This window comes from Bubalus kerabau, chromosome 8, assembly GCF_029407905.1.
Source record: "Bubalus kerabau isolate K-KA32 ecotype Philippines breed swamp buffalo chromosome 8, PCC_UOA_SB_1v2, whole genome shotgun sequence".
Taxonomy (NCBI): domain Eukaryota; kingdom Metazoa; phylum Chordata; class Mammalia; order Artiodactyla; family Bovidae; genus Bubalus; species Bubalus kerabau.
In genome coordinates, this window is record NC_073631.1 from 43,407,279 (window position 1) to 43,420,937 (window position 13,659).

Below are 13,659 nucleotides of genomic sequence, written 5' to 3' on the forward strand. Positions count from 1 at the left end.
TTGTGCTATGCTACTTTGATGTTTCAAAATTATTTATTATTTTCATATACAAATTATAGTTAAAAACTCATTGGTTCACAGAATTACTTAATTTAAGAAACTATTCCTCCTTGGCACCAGATATTCCTGGGTCCAGAAATTATAAAACTCTAGCTTCATGGAATGGCAGACACATAGAAAAATTATTATGAAATCATACAATAGATGGTCTAATGGAAGGTTTATGGTACTGTGGGAAACCTACAGAGAGGGTAGCTTTCAGAAGGGAAGCTTCATAGAGAACCTAACATCATAGCTTCTTCCTCAAGCATGAGTCAGAGACCAGTTACCAAGTACTGACTAACACAAAGAACACGTTGTCTAACATAAAGGCAGAGAATATTTCTCCATCCTTCGTAAGATATGGCAGTTTCTGCCAGAAGATAGTGACTTCAAGGAAGAAAATATGAAAAGCTTCTGTGGCAACAAACATATAAGATTAAAGAAATTAATTTCAAATTAATTGAGTGTCCACTTTTTCTAGGCATTGTTAGGGAACAATACGTATATTCACCTTAGAATTTAAAATAAATTTTTATTTAAACTGCCAAAAGTTACAACTTCTATTGCACAAGAACTAAAAATTCTGCTTCAAAGCACAAAAATTTTTACTTAATATTGAGAAAAGAAAACCATACTGGATGCCTTTTACCAGTATTTTGTTATGTTACTATTTGGTGCCTGTATAGCTTTTAGAAAGCTCATTTAAATTTATTTAAGTTTATAAGTTATATATATATATATATTTGGAAGGATTTCAATGATTTTTTAAACGAATATTAGACTAAGTATCAAGGGGCAAGTATTTAAGATACAGATTTCTTGCTGCATAAGGAATATAAATTTTAAAAAATATATTGGTATATTTCTGTGTCTCTTACCAGATCCAAGGGAACATTTCATGAACAGATGGGCACAATAAGGGATAGAAACAGCAAGGACCTAACAGAAGCAGAAGAGATTAAAAAGAGGTGGCAAGAATACACAGAAGAACTGTACAAAAACGTTTCTAATGACCTGGATAATCACAATGGTGTGGTCACTCACCTAGAGCCAGACATCCTAGAGTGCGAAGTTGAGTGGGCCTTAAAAAGAATCACTACAAACAAAGCTAGAGAAGGTGATAGCATTCCAGCTGAACTATTTCAAATCCTAAGGGATGATGGTATTAAAGTGCTGCACTCAATATACCAGCAAATCTGCAGAACTCAGCAGTGGCCACAGGACTGGAAAAGTTGTTTTTATTCCAGTTCCAAAGAAAGGCAATGCCAAAGAATGTTCAAATTACCGTATAATTGCATTATGCTCAAAATCCTTCAAGCTAGGCTTCAGCAGTACATCAATCAAGAACTTCCAGATGTACGAGCTGGGTTTAGAAGAGGCAGAGGAACCAGAGATCAAATTGCCAACATCTGCTGAATCACAGAAAAAGTAAGGGAATTCCAAAAAAAACCATCTGCTTCATTGTGACTAAAGTCTTTGGGTGGACAACAACAAAGTGTGGAAAATTCTTAAAGGGATGGGAATACCTGACCACCTTACCTGCCTCCTGAGAAATCTATATGCAGGACAAGAAACAGCAGTTAGTACTGGACATGGAACAATGAACTGGTTCAAAATTGGGAAAGGAGTACATCAAGGCTGTATATTGTCATCCTGCTTAGTTAACATATATGCACAGTACATCATGAGAAATGCTGGGCTGGATAAATCACAAGCTGGAATCAAGACTGCCAGGAGAATATCAACAACCTCAGATATGCAGATGATACCACTCTAATGGCAGAAAGTGAATAGGAACTAAAGAGCCTCTTGATGAAGGTGAAAAAGGTGAGTGAAAAAGCTGGCTTAAAACTCAACTTTTTAAAAACTAAGATCATGGCATTTGGTCACATCACATCAAATCAATGAAGAAAAAGTGGAAACAGTGATAGATTTTATTTTCTTGGACTCCAAAATCACTCCAGATGGTGACTGCAGCCATGAAATTAAAAGATGCTTGCTCCTTGGATTAAAAACCTGTGACAAACCTAGACAGTGTATTAAAACACAGGAATATCGCTTTACCAACATGGGTCTGTGTAGTCAAAGCTATGGTTTTTTCAATAGTTAGGTATGGAGGTGAGAGTTGGACCATAAAGAAGGCTGAGTGCCAACAAATTGATGCTTTCAAACTGTGGTGTTAGAGAAGACTCTTGAGAGTCCCTTGGACTGCAAAGAGATCAACCCGCTGCTGCTGCTAAGTCGCTTCAGTTGTGTCCGACTCTGTGCGACCCCATAGATGGCAGCCCACCAGGCTTCCCTATCCCTGGGATTCTCCAGGCAAGAACACTGGAGTGGGTTGCCATTTCCTTCTCCAATGCATGAAAGTGAAAAGTGAAAGGGAAGTCGCTCAGTCGTGTCCGACTCTTAGCAACCCCATGGACTACAGCCTACCAGGCTCCTGCGGAGATCAACCTAGTCAATCCTAAAGGGTATCAACCCTGAATATTAATTGGAAGGACTGATGCTAAAGCTGAAGCTCCAGTACTTTGGCCACCTGAAACGAAGAGCCAATTCACTGGAAAAACCCCTGATTCTGGGAAGGATTAAGGGCAGGAGGAGAAGGGGATGACAGAGGATAAGACGGTTGGATGGCATCACTGATTCAATGGACATGAGTTTGGGCAAACTCAGGTAGATCGTGAAGGACAGGAAAGCCCAGCATGCTGCAGTTCATGGGGTCGCAGAGTCAGACACAACTTAGCAACTGAACAACAACAAATATCTCTTACTACAGGTAAAGCATATCATCTTACTGGGAATGTTAGGGGTTAGAGAAAGCAAACATTTATATTCAAGGCTAAGGAAATAAGAAACCTGAGGTTGTATAAATGCTAACTCATAATAAGACAGAAACAATAATGCAATTGTATTTTTAAAAAGTAATAAACATGGGGAGAATTTATTTCCATTTGAAAGCACAGAGGAAAAATATTTTGAATTAAAACTTTGTTGGTTCAATAATTTTTACCATAAAACATTCTTACAATATGAATAGTCTATATTGTAGTACTATGTCATAGAAGTTGACTTTTTAGAAATATGGATTTTCCTCTAATCTCTTTTGTTCCTCTCACTTTAAAAGTTTTTTCATACTCCAATACAAACAAAACAAAACTGAGCCTAGTATATAAGAGGACCCAGAATATTTAAATTAAAAGTCATATTCAACAGTTTCCTTACTTCATGATTTCTCAGTCTTACTATTCTCATAACACAGCTCCAAGAGAAGGTCCTGGTATGCCTTATTTCCCAAACTTATTTGACCATGTGTCCCCCTAGGATATCTTTATTAACATCTACTGGAACAGTGTTTCATAAAGACAGTTGGGGAAGTGCTGAATTAAATTAGAAGGACAATTAAAATTTTCTAAGAAAAGGCAAAAGGGAGTATATAGGTGGTATATCTGACTTGAAAGGTTAAGTCTACAAATTATCTTACAATATTTGGTAGGGCTTCCCAAGTGGCACTGGGGGTAAAGAACCTGCCTGCCAATGCAGGAGACGTAAGAGACAGGGGTTCAATTCCTGGGTCGGAAAGATTCCCTGAGTAGGAAATGGCAACCCACTCCAGTATTCTTGCCTGGAGAACCCCACGGACAGAGGAGCCTGGCGGGCTACAGTTCATGGGGCCACACAGAGTCAGACACTAGTGAAGCGACTTAGCACACACACATAACCTTTTGTGACCTGTATTTTTTATCTTTGTAAACAGGAAGAATGAAGAAGAGAGGACAGGAAAGACAGAGAGACAGAGAGACTTGAGATGGGGAAAGGGGCAGTCCTTTGGGCTGCAGGAAAAAAGGGAATTCAGACTGCTCTGGGTCTGGCAAGCAAATAAGTTGGTAACTATCGACTTCTTGTGAAGCCCAAATATAGCAATTGTCCACAAAGGGAGTTTATCTTGTAAAAGCTTGCTTGGCTTGATGTCTATTGATCAATTGCCTCTGGTCACACAGGACAGGATTCTTGATGGTTGGTTGGGTCTTTTCTTTTTTCATGTGCTCTGGGACACACATTGATAGCCTGGGTTCTGCAGAGGAACTTTGGGACAGAGAGTGAGTGGGTAAGATTGCAGATTGTGGAGACAAGTTGTTGGGTTGATAGTGAGTATCCCAAATGGTCTTGGACCTGTTGCTTGACGTCTCTGTGTTTAAGTTTCCTCCTCTAAAAGATGAGGATGATAACAATATTTATCTCATAATACCATGGAGATCAAGTAAGATGAAATATATGCATTTATTAAAACAACTAGTTGCAATTACTGGTATCATTGATAATGGTAATAAAGATGCTATCTCTGTGAAAAAAGTTTTTCTTCTTCACAATCTCAGGTCATTCATTTTAAGATCTACTGGTGCCAGCCAGTTATAATGCTTTCTGATCATATTCAATTCTAAGCTGTACTAACCTTACCAAACCCAGAGGCAGTATGAGGGCAGCATGTTCCTTCTCTGTGTAACCCTTCCTCTGGCCTCTGGCCAGCAGTGTGTCCTGGACTCCTTCCCTCTTCTCTGTTGCTCAACTGAATTTAGGTAATAAGAAGCAGAGTCTTCACAGATTTAGAAAATGAGCTCGTGGTTGCTGGGGGGAAGGGATAGCTAAGGACTTTGGGAAAGTCATGTACACACTGCTGTATTTAAAATGGATAACCAACAAAAACCTATTGCATACACATGAAACTCGTGCTCAATGTTATGTGCTAGCCTGGATGGGAGTGGGGTTTGGGGGAGAATGGATGTGCTCAGTCACTCGGTCATGTCTAACTCTTTGTGACCCCCATGGACTGTAGCCTGCCAGGCTCCTCTATCCATGGGATTCTCCAGGCAAAAACACTGGAGTGGGTTGCCATTTCCTTCTCCAGGGAGAATGGATACATGTATATATATGGCCGAGTCCCTTCACTGCTCACCTGAAATTTCACAACATTGTTAATTGGCTATACCCCATTACAAAATGTTTTTGGTGTTGAAAAAATAAAATTAAAAAAAAAAAAAAAAAGCAGAGTCTTGCTCTCCTCTATCCAATAGGTAACTCTCAAAGTCCTTGGAGACAGGGACTGGACTCTTCTTGCCCTGAAATTCACAGAGCTTCCATGTTTAAAACCACAAATAAACATTCAGGTATATGGGAAACCTTGTAGAATGAGATTACAGGCCAAATAATTATTTAGGTCTAATTGAAAATACCACCTAAATGGTGTCTAATGTCCTGTCCTCCTTTAGACTATATATAACCAAAGCTATTTCTGATAAGTACTTTTATATTTTTTAAATATTGAGCTTATTTGAGCAAAAATCATTTTGAATCTGGCAGCATCCAATCCAGAGATAGAAAGGAGTTCCAAATATTATGTATAGAATAGTAAGTAATGAGACCCTGGGTGTTCATTGGAAGGACTGATGCTGAAGCTGAAACTCCAATACTTTGGCCACCTCATGTGAAGAAGTGACTCATTGGAAAAGACTTTAATTCTTGGAGGGATTGGGGGCAGGAGGAGAAGGGGACGACAGAAGATGAGATGGCTGGATGGCATCACTGACTCGATGGACGTGAGTCTGAGTGAACTCCAGGAGTTGGTGATGGACAGGGAGGCCTGGCGTGCTGCGATTCATGGGGTCGCAAAGAGTCGGACACGACTGAGTGACTGAACTGAACTATGCAGCACAGGGAACTCTATACTCAGTTTTGTGTGGTGACCTAAATGGGAAGGGTATCAAAAAAAAGAGGGGATATATGTATACATATGGAGAGTGCTTTTAAAAGGCATTGAACTTCTCTCTAGAATCTTATTGGAGGGCAGCAGACAAATTCTTGTTGTGTGTCGACTGACTTTTAAAATAATCACATCACCATTTTTTATTCCTTGGAAAACCACTTGGTGTTTAATGTGTAAAATGATAAAACTTATCAGAAGCACAATTTTTAAAAGCCCAAAGTGTGTCATGTAATACAAATGGCTCACATCGAGGGCACTTTGCAGGCAAACACCTTTCTAAGGACTCTATATGGATTATCTAAATTAATCTTCATAACCATAATTTGAAGTAAGAATTGTTGGTTTCCTTAATTTACTAATAGTAGAAGTACCATGCAGTCCATGGGGTCTCAAAGAGTCGGACACGACTGAGTGACTGAACTGAACTGAAAAGTACCAAAGTACTGAGAGGCAAAAGGACTGAGAGGTCAAGTAAACCGCTCAAGGTCAAAGAATGCCAAGCTATGGTTGTATCACTTAGGACACTTGTCTGCAAATAAGAGAATGCTCCAACAAAAGTAGATCAGAATATGGGGGGAACTTTACTTGTCAAATAATAAATATTAGGAAATAACTATCAGCTTCCAAAATTCTAACTCTTCTCTAAAGCAGCCATTTTTAAATATTGGGCTGTCATACCATCTTGATAATACAATTATTTGCTTAAATTGCATATGCTATGCTAAGTCGCTTCAGTCGTGTCCGACTCTGTGCAACCCCACAGACGGCAGCCCACCAGGCTCCGTCGTCCCTGGGATTCTCCAGGCAAGAATACTGGAGTGGGTTGCCATTTCCTTCTCCAGTGCATGAAAAGAGAAGTGAAACTGAAGTCGCTCAAATCAAAATCAAGACCATCTCCTGTCTCCTGCTGCTGCTGCTAAGTCACTTCAGTCGTGTCCGGCTCTGTGCGACCCCATAGACGGCAGCCCACCAGGCTCCCCCGTCCCTGGGATTCTCCAGGCAAGAATACTGGAGTGGGTTAAGGAGAAAATATTACATGTTAAGTTTTCAAAAATCAAAGTTCAAAATAAAAATTAATTCCAAGTTTCTATCACTATGGGAAACAAAACTGTTTAACCTGACAAAGGGAATGTGAAATATAAAATTAATCTAAAACAAAGAAAAATAATCATGGTTACCTGGAAAAGGTTTTCTTTTTTGTTTGTTTTTTGTGAGAAAGAAACTTTGGGAATGGCTGCATACTGTATATTACTGAAATGGAAATGAGTTTTACAATTACAGACTCAGGTGTGCAAAACCAAAATTTTGTTGCACTAAATTTCATTTTATCTCAAACCTCCATTCTGTCTGATACAGCATATTTAGTCACTTTTAAGAAATTTCGTTTTTGCTGTTCGTTAGTCATTTCAAGTTTAAAACTCTTGTTACATTTTTCTCAGTACAGGCTATTTTCAGAGAAGGAGATGAGAACACAGAGCATGCCCTCTAAAAATTTGCGGCTATGACTTTCCCTGGTTCTGGCCTTGAGCACTTTGCAGGTGGTGCCTTTCTTTTTCTCAGATAACTTGCATAACCTTCAGGGGCCTTGAGCTCAGTGTTAGGGTCCAAGGGGCTCCATGAATCTGCTTCTAAACAGCGACCTACGTACCACACACAGCCCCGGATACTTCACTGCCGTAGTCTCTGAGGCAGTGTTTTCTGAGGTTTGTTCTCTCTGATAACACTTGTGTTCTGAGGTCCTGCCACTTGAGAGTTGAAAGGGAGAAGAAAACTTGCCTTTAGGAGTGAGTTGGCTGAGAAAGGATCACAACAGCTCTTTGGGATTCATTCATGTCTAAAGTCTGTGTTTCCACTTTTATCCATGCTTCAGTTCTGTTCAGTTCAGTCGCTCAGTCGTGTCCGACTCTTTGTGACCCCATGAATCGCAGCACGCCAGGCCTCCCTGTCCATCACCAACTCCCAGAGTTCACTCAAACTCATGTCCATCAGGTCGGTGATGCCATCCAGCCATCTCATCCTCTGTCGTCCCCTTCTCCTCCTGCCCCCAAAACCTCCCAGCATCAGAGTTTTTTCCAATGAGTCAACTCTTCACATCAGGTAGCCAAAGTATTGGAGTTTCAGCTTCAGCATCATTCCTTCAAATGAACACCCAGGACTGATCTCCTTTAGGATGGACTGGTTGGATCTCCTTGCAGTCCAAGGGACTCTCAAGAGTCTTCTCCAACACCACAGTTCAAAAGCATCAATTCTTTGGCACTCAGCTTTCTTCACAGTCTAACTCTCACATCCATACATGACCACTGGAAAAACCATAGCCTTGACTAGACGGACCTTTGTTGGCAAAGTAATGTCTCTGCTTTTTAATATACTATCTAGGTTGGTCATAACTTTCCTTCTAAGAATTAAGCGTCTTTTAATTTCATGGCTGCAGTCACCATCTGCAGTGATTTTGGAGCCCAAAAAAATAAAGTCTGACACTGTTTCCACTGTTTCCCCATCTATTTGCCACGAAGTGATGGGACCAGATGCCATAATCTTCATTTTCTGAATGTTGAGCTTTAAGCCAACTTTCTCACTCTCCTCTTTCACTTTCATTGATCAAGAGACTTTTTAGTTTCTCTTCACTTTCTGCCATAAGGGTGGTGTCATCTGCCTATCTGAGGTTATTGCTATTTCTCCCAGCAATCTTGATTCCAGCTTGTACTTCTTCCAGCCCAGCCTTTCTCATGATGTACTCTGCATATAAGTTAAATAAGCAGGGTGACAATATACAGCCTTGATGTACTCCTTTTCCTATTTGGAAGGTGGTCTGGTATGCCCATCTCTTTCAGAATTCTCCACAGTTTATTGTGATCCACACAGTCAAAGGCTTTGGCATAGTCAAGAAAGCAGAAATAGATGTTTTTCTGGAACTCTCTTGCTTTTTCCATGATCCAGCGGATGTTGGCAATTTGATCTCTGGTTCTTCTGCCTTTTCTAAAACCAGCTTGAACATCTGGAAGTTCATGGTTCACGTACTGCTGAAGCCTGGCTTGGAGAATTTTGAGCAGTACTTTACTAACATGTGAGATGAATTCATGCTTAGGGCACAACTATTTTCCTAGTCTTTAATAAGACTGAATAGTAACCGAATGTCAGTTCCTTAGGTCCACTAAAAGTTCTCCCTCAATATGCAGCTTCATATCTTGCAGTTAGAAAAGAGAATGAAGTGGGCAGAATAAAACCATGTGGATTAATACCTCACAGTATAATTTATCATAGTATAAAAAACTATAAATTGTGGGAAACACACACATGATAGAAGTTTAGCTAAGAAAGAGATCAATGGGGACTGAATTCCTAAGAATATGTTCATAGAACTCTTACATCCTTAATCTTCCCTAGAAGATGAGTTAAATGTAAAAAAGTAGAAGAAAGTGGGATTCGTGGGAAATAAAATTAGATAAATCACGTAGATCATTTAGAAATGTAATTGGTATGGTTGGAAAAAGGCATGTGCACAAGCTAAGCCTGGCTTGCCATAAGGTTCCTATCTACAGAGAGATGGACATATTAGAGGAGTTTATAGGAGACTCAAGTACCTGAACATAATCTGACAGAATAGATAGAAGGGAATAACAAGATATTAAGATTTAAAATTATGACCTCTGGTTAAATGTGGCAGGTGGAATACATTTTCACTTGCATCTGAAATCTCATTAAAATGAAAGTTGTAGGTAGAATTTATAAAAATAGGAACACACATGTTCAGCTCAAAGATTTAGATTAGTGAAGACAAGAAATCAGTCAACATACAGAAAGCATAATGGACTAATGGTAATTGCTCAAACATCCTACATGTAAGATTCTAAACATGTAGAATCTACTCTATAAGCAAAAAGAATCTACTCTATAAGTCCACATAGGACCATGGGGTGCACGGAAAGCAGAGTCTTAACTTGATTGAATATCTCAGAAAGTCCTAAACCTAAATCTTCTCTCCATATACTTTACACAGCCTGCTCTCTCCTTCCTCCTCATCTGTCAGAAGATGGGGTGTTTCCTCTTTTGAAACATGGAGTAAGAGATTTCTGGACCTAAGACAAGGAAGCCCAGCTAGGGATATGAGGGAGATCCATGTCGAAGTAAGTTTAAGCCCTCACACTGATTTCTCTTCCACTGCCAATTCCAGAACTCTATCAAGCAAAACATTACAGGATTCCTTTCTAAGGAAACTGGCACAAGATAAAACACTTGACACTATTTATTAGCTGAAGTGGAGAGGAGGTCAGGGAGCACAGTGAAATGGTCAGGACCTTCTGCTCAATCCAGAGTAGTACTGTCTGGGGCAAGTATGATACAAGCCTCATGCTAAATATCCCTTTAAAATATCCAGTAGCCACATTGAAAATGTAAGTAACTAGGTAATATTACTTTTAATATTATATATTGCTTACTACAACATCATAAATACTATCATTTAAATAAACAAATTATTAATGAGATTTTTTTGCAGGGGCACAAAGTGTTAAAAGTCTGGTTTTTACTTTACTCTTAGAACACATTTCAATCTGGGTTAACTATGTTTCAAGTTCTCAATAGTCACTTGGGGCTGCTGCTGCTACTGCTAAGTCACTTCAGTCATGTCCGACTCTGTGCGACCCCAGAGACGGCAGCCCACCAGGCTCCCCCATCCCTGGGATTCTCCAGGCAAGAACACTGGAGTGGGTTGCCATTTCCTTCTCCAATGCATGAAAGTGAAAAGTGAAAGTGAAGTCGCTCAGTCGTGTCTGACCCTCAGCGACCCCATGGACTGCAGCCTTCCAGTGATTCCAGCCATCTGTCCATGGGATTTTCCAGGTAAGAGTACCGGTGTGGGGTGCCATGGCTACCATATTGGACAGTGCAACTCTAGAATGAAATCTGTATTCATTTTGCCACAATCTTAAATATAAATGGACAACCACCAGACATTTGAGGAATACTTCTGACTTGCATGAAAAAAGTCAAATACAAATAAACAATAAGGTTGAATACAAGAAAAGGGAATAAAAAAAAAAAATATTTTTGTGATTACCATCATCAGACAACTAAGAGATAATTTTGTATCATGAAACTAGTAAAAAACCATGGGGCTTTCCTGGTGGCTCAGTGGTAAAGAATCCACCAGCCAACGCAGTCCCTGGTCCAGGAAGATAATTACATGCCGTGGAGCAACTAAGCCTGTGCATCACAACTACCGAACTTGTGCTCTAGAGCCTGGGAGCCCTAACCACTGAACCCCATGCACCTACAGCCTATGTACCGCAACAAAAGAAGACACCACAAAGAGATAGTAGTCCCCACTCACCACAACTAGAGAAAAGCCTGCGCAGAAATGAAGACCCAGCACAGCCAAAAATTTAAAAATTAATATAAAAATTCTAATCATAATTTTAAAAAATAAATAGGAAAGAATCACTTTAAAAAGAAAACCATGAAGTCCTAAAATCCACATAAATAAAAGACAGCAATCTGGAAAAAGAAAACCATGATAGTAGAACACAGTGGAGCAAGCATTTGGAATATCTGAGTACATAGGAGCCACGGAGCAGCATTAGAGTAGCTAGCTATAGAATAGACCCAACATCCACAGATGGGGTTTCCAGAGGAAACAAAACCAGACAAAGTGGAAATAGGATAGAATGCATGAATGTTTTCCAGAATCAAAGGACATTAAATCCCCAGAGTGCAGAAAGTCGCCCATCTACAGCAGAGTGGATATAAAGGACCACAGGCTATGACCTAGCTGCATGTTTTCACATCACAGGTACCAAGAATAAAGAGAAATTCTTAAAAACCTCTGGTGGGCTTGAGAGTAATGTCACATACAAATCGAAGAGAAAACAGACAGCAGCACTGGGGATTTACAAGTCAAGTAGCAATCTCTTCAAAAATGTCCAAAAATTATCTCCAGCTGTTATTCTCTGTGCAAACATATTTTCCAGAAAGAGGATATAGACATTTTAATATACACACGGTCCTAAATTTTACTTCTCTTTTATTGTTTTATAAGGAGCCCAAGAAATCTCAGAATATAAATTTTACTGAAACAAGGAAGTAAAAGTAGACGGGGAATTAAGGAAATAACTAATACAACAAATGAGAGGCATAGGGAATTTCCAGGAACAGCAGAAGGGAAGTTTCACAGTAAGAATTATGTCACAGGTCAAGGGGAAAAAAACAAACCAATTAATATTGGACCAAGAGGACAGAGGATTTAAGGATGCAATTAACACCAGGAAAACATAAATTGCACCAGAAAGAAAGCATTCATTGTTTATTTCTTGGCTCTGCTGCTCAGAAAATTTATAATGATTTACACAGTCAATACTATTACTACACTATTAGATGGAAGATGAGAAGTATGTATATAGATGTGATGTATGGAGTGGTATTATATTTAATACATAAAAGTTAGATCCTTCTCTTCTACAGGAGGAAATTGTATTTAAAAAAAAACACAGTTTTGTTTTTTTTTTTAAACATCAAGAACACTTTAAGTATGTCATCTAAAAATAGTTCAGTATTCTAAAATTTAACATGGGGAGTGGGACAGGGTGGGGCAAATAAGACAATTGTCTATTTTTCTTTAAGTTTACAAATACCATTTGTCCTTTTAAAAAACTAACAAACATTCATTTGATATCTATATACATTTTAGAAACAAGATTGTAAGTGAATTGAGCTGTGATAAGCAGTCCTTTACTTTTTTCCTATCTTGTGACTCTTGCCTTCACTCTCTTGGTTTTGCTGTGGCATCTTCATTTTCCTAAGTATTTCCCTGGAAACCTATCTTCTCAGGATAAAGTTTTATTTCCTGCTTTAAAAAGTTTGAGGCCATCCATTATGTATCTCTTAAAATCTCTTCAAAATACAGTACCTCCTTGACCCAGATACTATCATCCCTTACTTGGAATCCTGAGTTTCTGTGAAGGTATTTTTGGGCATGGATAGTTAAGTTCATGTTTCTGATAAGAGATTTGTGTAGAAATTTCAGTAACCATTCTACCTGTGTCATTTCTGTTTAGCCGGAAAATTTTATTGAAATCTTTACAAACATTTGCTATATAATTCTACAATCAGAAAATCAACACAAAAAGTGTAATTCTTTGTTTAGGATTTGACCAATTACTCTATGAGTCTGAGTGAACTCCGGTGATGGACAGGGAGGCCTGACATGCTGCAATTCATGGGGTTGCAAAGGGTCGGACATGACTGAGCGACTGAACTGATGTGGAATCTAGAAAAATGGTACAGATAAACCTATCTTCAGGGCAAGAACAGACATAGAGAATGGGCATGTGGACACAGGAGAGGAAGAGGAGAGTGGGAAGAATTGAGAGAGTAGTACTGACATGAGTACGACCATGTGTAAAGTGGATGACTGGTGGAAAGCTGGTGTATAGCACAAATTCAAGATAGGAGTGAGTGATATATTTGTAAAATAACAAAAATTGATTTTTAAAGGAAGAGAAAAAGTGAGAAGAAGGGGTGAAGGCCAGATGGTGAAGCTCCTTGTATAATACTTCAAGGAGATTGAACGTTATTCTGGAAGCAGAATAGAACTGTTAAGTAATTGTAGATAGGGAAAGGGATGGGATAAGTGTTTTCATTTTTAAAGGGCCAAGTTAAAAGCAGTAAGTTGGGATGAGAATCTACATATAAAAGTAAGCAAATACTGGGAAGATAGATAGCTCTGCACTAAGACTTGTGTTCAGTCTAATGAGGAGAAGGTGGACTCATTCCTGACAGAGTTTGGATTAGTGGGAAGATGGTGCAGTTCATGGCAGCAGCTGTGGCAAAGAGGGCTGTAAAACGAAAGCTGCCTTACAGCCATC

General features: G+C 39.2%; 1 protein-coding gene across 9 annotated transcripts in view; it reads right to left on the minus strand.

The window, feature by feature from the left end:
* LOC129659063 (platelet glycoprotein 4) overlaps positions 1–13,659 on the minus strand; it is a 376,463-nt gene that overhangs the window by 63,508 nt on the left and 299,296 nt on the right. The gene's annotated exons all lie outside the window — the stretch shown is intronic.